At 38.1% G+C, this 9808-nt stretch overlaps 1 protein-coding gene across 3 annotated transcripts in view; it reads right to left on the bottom strand.

Moving 5' to 3' along the window:
- Positions 1-9808, bottom strand: part of LOC122566773 — a 642331-nt gene that overhangs the window by 135905 nt on the left and 496618 nt on the right. The window lies entirely within an intron of this gene.

Below are 9808 nucleotides of genomic sequence, written 5' to 3'. Positions count from 1 at the left end.
TTAACGTTCGTACCGCGAACGGAATGGAACAAACCCAATCCGCTGGCTGAATTAGAAATAATAAGTTTCCTGTTTCTCTTTGCTCGTCGAGTTTGTCGGCCACGAAGCTATAAGTGTCCTGGGCTAAGTACAATACCGTGTAGTCGAGCCCTTCTTCAATTTATTTATACGAAATTCCGTTTAACTTCGCGGTCGAAAGCTACGCGTTGAAACGGAGAATACGAGAATTTGGTCCCTGTTGTCGCTTTGTTAATCGCGCCCCAATTAATTGAAACGAATGACTTGTACTTTCTTTCGAATTCTAACGAACCTAAGTTTCGCCGAATATCTGAACGGTATTCAACAAACTTTCGCTAACAATTACACGTAACATCAACCCCGTCGCTCGTATCGTTAGTTTCTAAAATTAAAAAGTCGCTTCAAACACGGATGAAAATACTTTGAAAAACGCTTGTCCCGATTACAACTATTATAATATGAAATTTTACTCCTCCAATTTCCAAGGATTTTTAATACGTTCATCGTTTATTTTTCAAAGCGTTGTTCAAAGTGATAAATGCGTTTCGGGTAAAATGCTCGTTTTGTAAACAAAATTGTGCAACGCGAAACGTTGCTTGTTTATTGAAACGAACGTTCGTTATTTAGTAGGGAAAAATACGAGCAGCGAAAATGCAGAAGAAAGGGAGTCGTTTTTGCCGGATTGCTTGTCGAACAAAAAAATCATAACGGTGAACAATTGATGCGAAATTCAAACAGGATTCTTATTAATAGAATTCCCTCTGTTCCCTTATCTCTGTTCTTTCTCTAGTTAATTTACATCGCGTTCGTGTTACGACGATATCGGTTGAGCACTTGGAGAATCGCGATAATATTCGCGATAATATTCGCGATATTCTTATGCACGTTCGAGAACTCGATCCCTTGCAAGAACGAAGACCAGGAAAAGAAACGTCTGCTACGTGCTGGCCGCGAAACGACGCTTTATAGATCGTTGCTCCTGGTTGAAGGATGCTTAAAGATCAAGGAAACGGGGCCGCTGGGACGGTGCCCGATCGGCTGTAAATAACGAATGAATATCTAATCACGTTTTACGACCCGATACCTACATATATAAGCGTTGAAACGTGTATCCTTGGGAGGAAGCGCAACTTTTCTTCTCGCATTACGACGAAAGAGAAAGCGTTTGAACGATATCGCGTTGTGATCATTGTACATGGCGTCCGTTTTATGTTGCTTCTCGTAATCTCTTTATTTGCGCCTAGACAAACTCTGCGATTTATCGAGCGTGTTGTCACGCATGCACGGTTTTACGATAAAATTTCACGCGCGGTTTACAGGATAACAGTGTAACACGCAAACACCGAGACCGCAAAAATAATCGTATCTGGAGTAACAGAGACATTTCCTTTTTAACATAGACATTTTAACTGTAAAATATCAGACGATGAATGGCTGTGACTGGATTATATCAGATTCGTACGAGTAGGTTACATCTCTTTTTCTTTTCATTTAATTTTTTTTAATTAATTCTAATTAATTTTATTTAATTTTTTATTTAATAACTTTCCTAGTATAGTAGAAGCACTGGAGTTGACCCCACTGATGTCGTAGAAGAAGTAGAAGTTGACTCCCCTGATGTAATAGAAGAAGTGAATAGTAAGAAGTTCGTTCTTATGTGATTACGGAGGAAAACACGGCATGGGTATGCCCTTTGAACGAAGAACGCGGATTTGTTGTTCACAATTTTCGATTGGTTATGACCCACGTTAATGAATGAAGATAGGAGGAAGGAAGAAGCCTTTTTGAATCGTATAATCCTTCGTTTCAATTCAGAATGTTTTTCTCGGACAAACTGCCCGAAAATTTCGTTTTTTCCTTGTTCTTTACACGAAGACCAAGCGTGAAACAATTTAAGTAGCGGCCTGCTCGAACATCGTGGTCGATAATGAAACCTTTTCGTGTGACGGATTTCTACGGTTAAAAGAATCAAGGTGGTTTCCGCAAAGTGCTCGAGAAGAAAAGTTTCCCCATAAATCTGCCTCGAACACTCTCTGTTCGTTCAGAATTGCATACACTGACCCTCTCAACTGTGCGCAGTCCCTGCGAGAGAATTCGCTTCATTGGATAAAATATGTGAGGAACAAGCTTCGGGGTATCTTTCGTTGAAAAGATATTACACAACTTTTAATTTTCGATAACATTTTCCTCTTAATGTCTTTCTTTCAAATATCTCACGATCTTCCTGATTTTAATTAACTTACATACATATAACATAGAATTAAAATATCATATAATATTTACATATATTTTAATTACATTCAAATTATTAAAAGTGTAGCGGCACGTGAATTAGAGGACAATTCAAATCATGTTGTTGCTTTGCCTCGGTATATCAAGATCGTTAAGATACACGTAATGTAAGAATAAATAAATTCCAAGCGAAACAATGTTAATTTATTTGATCATTTTAAATATACTCGACGGTTTCAAAAACGAACCATCTCGTCATTAAACCTCACCGACCAACCATCCTCTACACATAAACCTCTATAAAAGTTTCAATTAAAGTTACCTTCTCCGCATTATTCGTCCTTTGGCATTTAAAAAAATGTATAGCATAATTTGAACAAAAGTCAATAGTTATAAATTTTTTATTACTACCGTCGTTACTACAATGGTGTGGCAAAATTAATTTAGTACGAAACATATAAAAATAGTTTTATTTATATATGAAATATAGATCTATTATGTGCGCCCCCCCTCCCCCCACTGGGCAAAACCTTTTACTTCACCTTAATGAACTATAACTCTAAAGAACCTTTCGATTTGAAAGATGTTTGATGGCAATTAAGGGTTTTGAAAGTAAAGTAACAAATGCTAAATCTTTTAACGATCCTTTAGTATTGATGCGAGTCTGAATAAGTATTACGGAGGGATGGATTATAGGGCCTGGAACGTAACAACATAGAAGCAGATTCCATCCCTCGGGCAATATAGCCTTCATAAATATCATTTCGGATCTATCTCAATAGGATTTCAATAATGGAACTATCGGAACTAACGGAATTACTGAGGAACTATCATAAATTTTAATGCCGTTAACACTACACAAGTATCTTTTAAATTCAAGCGTTCTTCAAGGTTGATTGTCATTCCAGGGAAATACGGAAAAATTGGCTTTTCTCGTGTACAATGCCACCCGTGAGTGACCTGTAATTAGGGGCGGCCAGTACGCACCCTTACCCACCAGCCTTTTTCTCATCCAATTAGCAGTGATGACCATTGCCCTCACCTTCCGAACCAAAAATCGCCATCAACCAATCCGCTTACCCCATGCTTTAGACACACCCATCACTAGTTTTCCTTGGTGACATTATGATCACCGAACTTCATTTATATTTCGTTCCTTGATCGGAAATCTTAACTTGACCCTCAAGTCTCGTCGAGAACACATCGAGTACGCACCACGCGCAAATATTCAGAGTTGTTGGAAGTGTATATCAGTGAACCACTCTTAAGCGAAATAACGGTCGAACATTTTGGTGCTTCGAGCCAGATTCACGTGCACTAAATCGTCAAGTGAAGCAGTGTATACACGAGTGACACCCACAAGAGCACAGTGTAAGTCCCAAGTAAGTCCCAACAATTTCGGTCTCGCAACGATCAAGTAAGCTCGTTAACTATATCGCCAGTTCTAATTTTCACCACAACAATGTCCGAAATCAGCTCTTTACATAAAGAACGAGACGATCTGATAAAGTGTATCTCAGACATATCGCTTCACGTCGATGAGTACGAAAAGTGCTGTGGACGTAACGTGGACCTTTTGAAAACATATAAAACAAGGATCGACGACGCTTGGAGCCAGATCACGGTTGCCCAGGAAAAGTTAGTAGATGTCAATAAAGAAGAACCCACGGACCTAGCCGACGCACAACAAAAGTATTGCGCCCTGGTCGAACGATTGACCACCCTCATTGATAGCGTACAACTATCGCCAACTTCAACGCCCACAAGTAACGGCGTATCATTCGCAGTCACTCAGCCAACGTCACTAGAATTACCGAACGTACAGATACCTACATTCGATGGCACAATTGAAAATTGGAGTTCCTTTTATAATATCTTCCATGCGACAATACACCAAAACAATGAATTGAAACCTGTTGAAAAATTATGTTATCTCCGGTCCTTGCTAACTGGAAAAGCCGCGGAAAGCATTGAATCGCTGGGCAGCACGGAAAATGATTACACGAACGCTATCTCCATTCTTAAAAAAAAATTCCATTACCCACGTTACATATGTCTACGTCATTGGAATGAAATTCTGAAATATCCAAAACTGACAAAGGAAACACCTGAAGCTATAGAGAATTTTATCAATGCGGTTAATATGCATCTTCGCATGTTGAAGAACTTAGGACATCCAAACATATCAGACGTCGTTATCGTCGGTGTGCTCGTGTCCAAGCTAAGCCCAAAGACCATTCAAGAATGGGAGTCCACTTTGCCCAACAAAAATCTTACTTTGTATTCGCACCTAAAAGACTTCCTTAAGAAACGGGCAAACACGCTCGCCACTGCAAATGCAAAAAGAGGAGCGTTTAAACAGCACCTTATCCAACAAAACATGTCCCGGTCTTACGCGAACACCGTGACAGACTTTTCGCCGAAGTGTTCAATCTGCGGAGAAGCGCACAAAATTTGGAATTGCAATATCTTTATGGCGAAATCAGTCGAAGAACGCATAACAGCCGCCAAGAAAGCACTACTGTGTACCAATTGCCTGCGCAAGGGGCACTTACCTTCTCAATGTCTTGCAATTGGACTCTGTCGTGTGTGTAGACAACGTCACCACACAGTGCTGCATCTGTACAGGAGCGAAGTCAAAACGCAGATCGTCGCAAAACCGAATATAAATTCTTAATTCTCGACAACTGGTTCCAATTACCACGGATCCCAATGACCTCCCTGTCGAGGTCACTAACGAGACTTTGCGACTTTCTTGTTCTCCCCACGAAATGCTCGAGCAAAATGTTTCTAGAACTTTCCACGTTCTTTCCTTTTTTTCCAAGATGCAAAACCGTGGACTTACATAAATCTTAATATGGACGAGATGTATCGAATTTCTCCGATTTCCACGTTTCCAACGATCGGAAGGAACGATAATGTTGCCGAAGCCAGTTGAGAAGAAAACTTTCTCTATAAATCTACAATTCTAAGGCTATTGTCCATTGAAAGATATATGTATGTGTATATATATACATCGACACGCGTGGAAGGTTGCGAGACAGCTTTTATGCGCATGGAATCAAGAAGTCTCGTGAAAAATCAGTGGTAGGAATCTTTTCATATTTTTGCATTCCGTTGCAACAGTTTTCTTAATAGGAAAGTAGGTCTATAGCTAGGATAAATCTTCGATAGTTATAAAAACACTTATAATATCTTGTAAAATTTGTACTATTATTTTAAATTGATTATTCTACCGTTAGGGTAATATTCGTTAAAATCTGTAACTACTGCACAACGCTGATACTTTCCTTTATAATGAAATTTCTATTAACGTGCTTTCCAACGCATGAATCGCATACGTTGAATTTTTCATTCACACCGGCTGCTATCTTTGTTAAATCTGCTATGAAACATTTTATAAAACCTCGTATGGATGTCGCAAGTAGCAACGATTTTATTTCAATATCATCGTTATTGTATTTTGAATATTACATACTGTCTCTGATAATAACGATTTTTGCAGTTTTATGAACGTTCAGTTTAAATGGCAAACAGTGTAAATGATATAAAAATAAGTAATGAATTTTTCAATGAAAAAACGCGTGTAATGCATGAGTGCAGTTGCTATAAATGTTTGAATTACTTATTTTGACTAAAACGTTATGAAATATACCTCTGTCAATTTTTTAAACACTTGAATTTATATCAAAAATTAGTTGACTCCTCGAATATTATTAAAACATATTCGTAAGTAAAATGTTTAATTTTGATAATGTAAGCATACGATGCGAACAAATAAATGATGAAAAATTTATATAACAGAGAATATGTTTATTGATCCTGTATTACCTATCGTAAAATCAATTGAAAATTACCGGAGAAAGATATGATAAGTATAATCCTGTCGATTTGATTGAATACACTGTAGAGATTGTTTAGTCGTGTTCAACTCGCGTCGGGGTTACCAATTTGTTTAGAGGTTTATGTGTAAAGGATGGTTAGTCGGTGAGGTTTAATGACTCGTTAATTAGATCGCTGATAATTCGTTGATAACTGATCGACAGCTGACTGTAATTCATTTCCTTGCGATCGCGTCCGTTTATTTATACCGGTCGGGGGAGAGTCGGAAAATTCAAATTCCTCTTTGTTCGACAGTTGCACGTAGCGGCGACATTGTTTCGCTTAGAGTTCATTCTTACATTACGCGTATCCTAACGATCTTGATACACCGAGGCAAAACAACACGACTCGAATTTTCCTCCAACTCATGTGCCGCTACAAAACCAATCCTTCTGTAAGTCCAGCTTTCAAAAGGAAACTGAACCCTTCTAAGAGAATTTGCAATTTCGATGACATAATGCATAAAAAAGAGATCGCTTAAGCAGAAGTAATCTTTCAGGAATATCACACGACATGAACGATAACGACGCAGTTGGTCGAATTTCATAAATAAAGTTTCGATGTAAAATAAAAAACAAATTCCTCGACGAATCGCTTTGACCGTCGGAAAAGGAGGAAAACGGAAATTCTTAAATACGAATTGAGGAGTTTCGTCGATCGTTGTACGCGAAATACGTTCTCCAGTTCTACGGTCTAAAGTTCCGATCGAACTCGTTCGCATCGAAAACGATAAAAACGGATAAAACCGACGTTCATCCGCGCGAACGCAGTTCGACCGCGATAAACAAAACGGGAATCGTTCGTGGTTGAAACGGGAGTCGATAAATCGAATCGTCGGCCGTGCCGTTTTCAACGACCGATTAAATATTTATACCTGATACGCCAATAGCAATTTCAAGGCAGCCGTTAAGAAATTTTCCGCAATGGTATCGTTTACATTTTCTGATCGATACTACTGGAGTCTTGAAATGTTGCTCCTGCAAATGTCGATTCCTTTCTCCCCTCGCTAGAATAGAATCGCTGAATATTAGTGGAGAAACGGACACGTCCATATGGTATAAATAAAGCATCAATTTATCACAGAAATATCAATCCAGAAAGTTTTTCAAACTGCCACAGCCCGTAAAGATATATCGTTACTCTTGAAATCCATCGCACTTGGCAATAGAAGTTTACTCTTCTTTAAGTTGATCATTTTTCAATCACCAACTCCTACCCGATGCCTCATAAAATCAATTGAAAATCAACGAAACTTAAATTGATTTGCTTCGGTTCGTGAAATATTCTTTTGATAACGATAATATATATTGTTAAATATATGCTTGAATGTATCATGTTTTTAAATACGTCTCGGATTTATAAATGGCACTTCTGAAACGAATTAATTATTAATACAAATTATTAATGTAGTATCGGAAAAGGGGGGGGGGGTATACGCTTGGTCTATTGTATATTTAAGTTCGAGTTTCTCGGGATAGTATAAGTTGTAAGTTTAAGGTATAAATTAAGAAGCGTAAGAGTGGTGGGGAAGAGAGAAAGAGAGAGAGAGTGTGTGTAAGAAAGAGTGTATGCCTTGGTGACGTCAAAGTTAAATGAGTAAAGGAGTGGGAGAAGAATGCAAGGGTCGACGGTCAGCAATTTTTGACCTGAGGAGACAGAAATTGGAAGCCCAGTGTTAGGGTAAGACGTACGAAGGCATTGTAGTCAGTTTTTGTTTTAAGTATTGCTTGTACGGACAAAACTAAACTTTTTTTCATTTATTTATTATTAATTTACGATCAATTCTCGCATTGAGAATTTTCAGTAATTTTCTCTGACGTGGCGCAGTGACATGGTTAATTATTTATAATAAGTTAACACTTATTATAGATAAGTATAATTATAGATAAGTATTATAAATAAGTAATTATTACTTAATATAAATATCTAATTAAATCTTACGCTTAGATCTAACGGGTAGTAAAAATAAACTTAACTTCGAATAAACCATCCTTTCTTGTCCTTGCTCTAGATCATATTTCTGATCGCTACATTAATAATGCGAGAAAAATGTAATTATATGCTATTTGGAAAACAAAAAATAACTACTATTTTTTATGACAAAATGGTACTTTCGAAATTTCTTTTTATGTCATATTCTCAGTAGGTAAGTTCTTCATTTGATATTAGTGTTGGAAACATTTTGTCGTAAAACTATCAGATTCGGCTGAAATATTATTCAGATTGATTCATGGACCATTCTGTACATGTACAACAATTCATTCATTTATTATTAACAAATAAATTCATGCGCATGAATCGTTGACAACTTACAAAACATAAGATCCCTCTCTCGAGTGTTTGCCTTAAAACACTATCGAAATTTCCTTATACACGCCCATAAATCTTTGCTTCATTGCCGAACAGATTAGGTTCATGCACAATCCCGTATTCGATGCATTTCTGATAGTATGCAAATTTGAATTGCCACGATGAGCAAGGGAGGGTTAGGACACGGAGATCGACACTGAGCTTCAACGAAAACCTCTCTACCTGCCTCCGTTCCCCTGCCGGTTCCTCGCCATAAACTATGAGCCGTACCGATGCCATTCGACTCTCAACTCGAAGCCCGTCGGATTGGCCATTACGATCCATCTGACCTTTCTCAATGCAGGCTTATAACGTCTTTGTTTGCGTAGACCGGTCGCGATTATTCGGCGTGGACATTGTGCTATTGTGCGTGGTCTAACGACAAATCAGCTTCGAAACATAACGGGGAGAGTTCATAAAGCTTTACAACCCTTACGTTATTCGAAGAATTGGAAAAGTGAGGAAAGGTTAAGGGAGATTTGATTAGAATAAGACCTTTCGTCATCTATAAACTTCTTGTCTTGAATCTTGTCGCTGCTGAATTTTTCACTACGTAACATTCTGCAATCGAGAAATATCAGAAATCTGCAAAAATACGGCGATGCGAGACGGCACGCATCGTGTTGATGTGTGCAGCGAATGAACTAGAAAGTACAGACAACGGAAGAATAAAAAATGAGAACGTCTACATAAATGAGAGGAATTGGAGTTTCGATAATCTAGCAATCTAGCGTCGATAGACGACAGTTAGGGAATACTATCATAACTCTTGCCTCTGAAAATACAGCGCAGAGAACGTCCAATGAACTTAATCCCATCGCGATATCTAACTTCGATAGACGTCTACGGAAATTTTAATTCGATTAGAGACGTCGCAGTCGAGAGTTAAGCCGAAAGTCGGTATTTAACGTAGAATCGAGTTAGGGAGTTTTGTTTAACTCGCTTATAGTTTTCAAGCGGAAGGCCTCGCTACGCTTATATTTCCGCGTGTTTCACTTACAGTACATTTTCAACGCATGCAGACGCTTCGTATACTAATTTTTTACTAATCTTGTAATTTTGATATACGTTCGAAATTGGTTCTAAATATTCTGCAATGTTATCGTAGCGATAACGAAACTTCAAAATGTTTCGTATGACACAGATGATATGTTCGCAAAATGTTTCTATAATTGTTCGAACGTTACTACGATGCAGTGTAAGTTTCGTGTTTTGCTGTAGCTCTGTCTCTTTTTCCTTCGATTGCTTCCTCGATCTTTCGCCTTGCTTCTCGCGGATGCTGGTCGAGTTCCACGTTGAAATATTTCTCATTCTTCATGGAAGTCTG

The sequence above is a fragment of the Bombus pyrosoma genome, linkage group LG4, assembly GCF_014825855.1.
Source record: "Bombus pyrosoma isolate SC7728 linkage group LG4, ASM1482585v1, whole genome shotgun sequence".
Taxonomy (NCBI): domain Eukaryota; kingdom Metazoa; phylum Arthropoda; class Insecta; order Hymenoptera; family Apidae; genus Bombus; species Bombus pyrosoma.
This window is presented reverse-complemented; position numbering and strand designations above follow the sequence as displayed.